The sequence below is a fragment of the Tamandua tetradactyla genome, chromosome 2 (genome assembly GCF_023851605.1).
Source record: "Tamandua tetradactyla isolate mTamTet1 chromosome 2, mTamTet1.pri, whole genome shotgun sequence".
NCBI classification, from domain to species: Eukaryota; Metazoa; Chordata; class Mammalia; order Pilosa; family Myrmecophagidae; genus Tamandua; species Tamandua tetradactyla.
This window is the reverse complement of record NC_135328.1, coordinates 110829981-110835624: the sequence shown is the minus strand read 5'-3', so window position 1 is coordinate 110835624 and position 5644 is coordinate 110829981.

Genomic DNA, 5644 nt, shown 5'->3' with positions numbered 1-5644 from the left:
TTCTTTGATTTGTATATATGCTATATCATGCAATAAAAAAGCTTTTAAAATGTAGTTAAACAAAGATAAGGAAAGAACAAACAAAACCCACCGTTTTGTGGTACAAGAACAATTTGAAATAAAATCACTGAAAAATAATGGAAAGTACCTATAAATACAAATATACACACATACACATAAAAATGTACAGCTAAATACATGTATGTATGTATGTATGTGTATACATATATAAATACCCCTTCCATATACACATACATACACACACAGAGAGGAATTCAACACAAAATAAAAAGGGCATCAAAAGTCTGTCAGAAGTTTTATCATAAGTAGATGCTGAGTGTTACCAAATTGCCTTTTTGGCATGAATTGAAAGAATCATAGAGTTATTCTCGTTTAGTCTACGACTGGGATAATTTCAACTGATAGATTTTATTGATGGTGAAATACTATTCTTGCATTTCTGGGATAAGCTCCCCCTGATCATTGTGTATGTTTTTGATACAGTATAAGATTACATCTAGCTAATATTTAGGATTTTTCAAATATGTTTATATGTGAAATGGGCCATAGCTTTTTGTCTGGTTTTGGTCTTTGTCTGGTTTTTGAATCAAGATTGCACGAGAAGCATAAGAGTAGCTGGGCAGCTTTTGCTAATTTTGCAGTTTTCTGGGGCAACTTGTGTAAGACAGAAAGTAACTCACTTGAAAATTTGAAGGGCTTAACCTATAAAACATAGTGCTCTGGATTTTTGGAGAGGATGACTCTTGAACTGTTATGTCAAATTGTTTAATACTTATTAATATGTAAATATTCCGTATGTCTTCTTGCTCTGTTTATGGCAGTTTATATTGTTTTTGAAAACTACTAAATTCATTCATCTGTTCAAATTTATTTTCACAGTATTGATAACATTTATATCATGTTGGAAGATAGTTTGTATTGAATTATAACATACATACAGAAAAGTACATCATTATTGTGCTCAGCTTAATGAAAGCTTACAAAGTGAAGCAACTATGCAGTTACCGCCCAAATGAAGGGGTACCACCTCCCAGCATCACCCTCCCTTGTCATGAAGTATTGTCCTTTTTTATATATCACTGGATTCAGTTTGCCAATGTTTTATATATTGTCTGTATTATCCTTTTATTGAGATTTACTTCACATACTATAGAAGTCACCCTTTAAAATATATGATTTAGAGTCTTTTAGTATATTTACAAAGCTGGGTACTTATCGTCAGTATCTACTTCCAGAATATTTTCATCACCCCCCGTATTAGTTTGTTAGGCTCCGGGAATGCAATATACCAGATACGGAATTGCACTTTTTTTTTTTTGTATAGTATAACATATATACAGAGCAAAGAAATAAAAAAGCAATCGTTTTCAAAGAACTCTTCAAAAAGTGATTACAGGATAGATCCCAGAGTTTGTCGTGGGCTACCATATGATCCTCTAAGATTTTTCTTTTAGCTGCTCCAGAATGTAGGAGGCTAGAGGGCTTAAATACTTTTTTATCATCACAATCGACTTTTAATCCTTCTCTTTTTGTGAACAATAACAATACACAAAAAGGCTATAAATTTCAAAGCACAGCACCACAATTAGTTGTAGAACATATTTCAGACTTTGGCATGGGTTACAATTTCATAGTTTTAGGTTTTTACTTCTAGCTGCTCTAAAATACTGGAGACTAAAAGAGAAATCAATTTAATGATTCAGTATTCATATTCATTTGTTAAGTCCTATCTTCTATGTATAATTCCACCATCACCTTTGATCTTTCCATACCTCTCTCTGAGGTTGTTCGAGCTATGACAATTCTAAATTTTTGATATTGGAAGGGTCTGTCACTATTATGGGGTAGGGGGATGGAACTATCTGATGTTCTAGAGAGGCTGGGCTAGGTTTCAGGACTGATCTGAACCAAGGACACATCTGGAGGTTGGAGATTTCTGGAAAGTTGCCCTAGTGCCTGGAACCCTTGTGGAATCTTATATATTGCCCTACGTGTTCTTTAGGTTTGGCTGGAATGGTCCTGGTTGAGGGTTGGCAGGTTTTGATAGGTAGCAAGGTCTACCTGAGACTTGCATAAGAGCAACCTCCAGAGTAGCCTCCTGACTCTACTTGAATTCTCTCTGCCACTGATACTTTATGATTACACTTCTTTTCCCCCTTTTGGTCAGGATGGAATTGTTGATCCCACAGTGCCAGGTCTGGATACATCCCTGGGAGTCATCTCCCATGTTGCCAGGGAGACTTTCATCCCTGGATGTCATGTCCCACGTAGGGAGGAGGGCAATGATTTCGCTTGCAGAGTTGGGCTTAGAGAGACTGAGGCCATATCTGAGCAACAACAGAGGGTCTCCAGAAGTAACTCTTACGTAAGCCTATAGGTAGTCTAAGCTTCTCCACTACCTACATAAACTTCACAAGAGTAAACCTCATGATCGAGGGCATGGCCTGCTGATTTGGGTATCCCTGAGGTTTGGCACAGTATCAGGGGATTCCCTGATGGTAAGGTTTAATAGTTCCATAGTTTTTCTCTCCTCCCTCAGGGGTCTTTGCCAATACATTTTGATTATCTGCTTAACATACTCTAGGACATTTCCAGGCATTACAATAATCTATACAGGATTAAAGAACTTCTTTCTTATTCTGTGCTTCCTGTGTTCCCATTGTTCCAATGAGCTATACAGATAGATTGAATTCGACTATACACTACAGAAAATTTCAGTTCCAGATCAAATAAACCTTTATTCCATCGGTCTCAAAGAGTATGTGTGATTCTAAAATATAGACACTATCTTCCTTGCCCCTATGTTCTGAATTCCTTTAATCCCAACCTGTTCAGCTTCATTCTTACCTCTAAATATCGGTTACATATATAAAACAGCCTCTCAAAATCCAGAAATAACAATCACCACTCCAGACTTAATGTGTTTGTTCTAAAAGCTTACAATCTAGGCTCCTGTTTTCTTATAAGTATTTTCTAAAGGTGACCGTTCCCTTCTTTTATTTTGTTTCTGCCTTATTTTGTCTCACCAAATATCCCAGATGTTCATTTACATTGTTGCATGCCTCACGACATTGTTTCTTTTTGTAGAAGAACAACTTTCGTTCATAAGCATACACCATTGTTCACCAATCTACTTCTCTGTCAGTTCTTCCTTCAGCCACCTGCATTCATCAGGCATCATGTAGAGGGTCCAAGTCCACAGTCCATAAACATTCTCAATTTTAGACAATTTCATTGTTCCTAAGAGACCGAAAACCAATAAACACATCCTCACCAATAGGAAATCTAAACCTCTTCTTAACTCTTGTCCCTCACCTCATTATTTACCTCTGCTGTTGCTGTGATAGTGCTGATGGTTTACTTTTGAACATAGCTCATAGCAGGCAATAGCAGTTTTCCCCCGTACCCTGGGCTTAAACACTTTTTATACAAGAATCATAACTTTGAAGTAATTCTTATGAGAACTAATTCATATTTCTAGTACAAGTCAGTGGGACATGTAGGTTTATACAATCCCTTTCTATCTTGTTCATCTTCAATACAATAATATTATTTCTAGACCTACTAGAGAATCACCTTCACTCCTATCTATTCCCTTACATTGAAGTTTAATCTCATTAGCTAACCATTCCCCCATCGCTAGCTTCTACGTTTCTCTAATTCCCCTATATTCTGTATTATAAGCCTCTGTTTATACCTTTATGGTGATCATAAAAATGGAATAATACAGTGTCTGTCCTTTTGTGTCTGGCTAATTTCACTCAGCATTATTTCCTCAAGGCTCATCCATCTTGTCATGTGCTTCAGGACATCATTTTGTCTTACTGCTGCATAATATTCCATCGTATGTATATACCACATTTTGTTGATCCACTCGTCTGTATATGGGCATTTGGTTCATTTCCATCTTTTGGTGATTATGAGTAATGCTGCTATGAATATGGGTGTGCAAATGTCTGTTTGTGTTGTTGCTTTCAGCTCTTCTGGGTATATACCAAGTAGTGCTATTGCTGGGTCATAGGGCAACTTGATATTGAGTTTCCTCAGGAACCACCAAACTGTCTTCCATAGTGGCTGCACCATTATACATTTCCACCAGCAGTGCATTTGTCCCAATTTCTCCACATCCTTTCCAACATTTATAGTTTCCGGTTTGTTTAATAGCAGCCATTCTTATAGGTTGAGGTGGTATCTCACTGGAATTTTGATTTGCATTTCCCTTATAGCCAGTGAAAATGAGCATCTCTTTCATGTGCTTTTGAGCCATCTGTATTTGCTCTTCAGAAAAGTGCCTATTCATATCTTTAGCCCATTTTATAATTAGATTCTTTGTTCTTTAGTTGTTGAGTTGTATAATTTCTTTGTATATACAAGAAATCAAACCTTTGTCTGATATGTGATTTCCAAATATTTTCTCCCATTGAGTTGGCTGCCTCTTTACCTTTTTGACAAAGTCTTTTGAGGTGCAGAAGCATTTGATTTTAAGGAGTTCCCATTTATCTATTCTTTCTTTTGTTGCTTGTTTTTTTGGGTGTAAAGTTTAGGAAGCTACCTCCTATTACTCAGTCTTTGAAGATGTTTCCCTACATTTTCTTCTAGAAACTTTATGGTGCTAGTTCTAGTATTTAGGTGTTTAATCCACTTTGAGTTAATTTTTGTGTAGGGTGTAAGACAGGGGTCCTCTTTCATTTTCTTGGCTATTGGTATCCAGTTCTTCCATGCCCAATTATTATAAAGATTATTTTGTCCCAGTTCAGAGGAATTTGGAGGTCTTGTTAAAAATCAGTTGACTAGAGATTTGGTGGTCTATTTCTGCATACTCAATTCAATTCCATTGGTCAATGCTTCTGTCTTTGTGCCAGTACCATGCTGTTTTGACCATTGTGGCTTTATAACAGGTTTTAAAATCAGAGAGTATTAATCCTCCCATTTGTTCTTCTTTTTTAGGATGCTTTTAGTTATTCATGATCTCTTTCCCTTCCAGATGAATTAGGTATTTAGCTTTTTCAAATCTTCAAAGTAGGTTGTTGGAATTTTGATTGGTATTGTGTTGAATCTGTAGATCAGTTTGGGGAGAACTGACATCTTAACTATATTTAGCCTTCCTATCCATGAGCAGGAAATGTCTTTCCACCTATTTATATCTCCTTTGATTTCTTTTAGCAATGTTATGTAGTTTTCTGTGTACAAGTGCTTTATGTCCCTAGTTAAGTTCTTTCCCAAGTGTTTGATTCTTTTAGTTGCCATTTTGAATGGATTTTTTTCCTTAACTCATTCTTCAGCTAGTTCATTGCTTGTGCATAGAAATGTTTTGTTTTTTGCACATTAATTTAATATCCTGCCACCTTGCTGAATTTGTTTATTAGCTCAAGTAACTTTGTTGTAGATTTCTCAGAATCTTCCAAGTGTAATATCATACCATCTGCAAATAATGAGAGTTTTACTTCTTCTTTTCTAATTTGGATGCCTTTTATTTCTTTGTCTTGTCTGATTGGTCTAGCTAGAACTTATAGCACAATGTTGAATAATAGTGGTGACTATTGGTGACTAGTGGGCATCCCTGTCTTGTACCTGATCTTAGGGGGATGAAATGGCTTTTATAAAATGAATTTATTAAGTTACA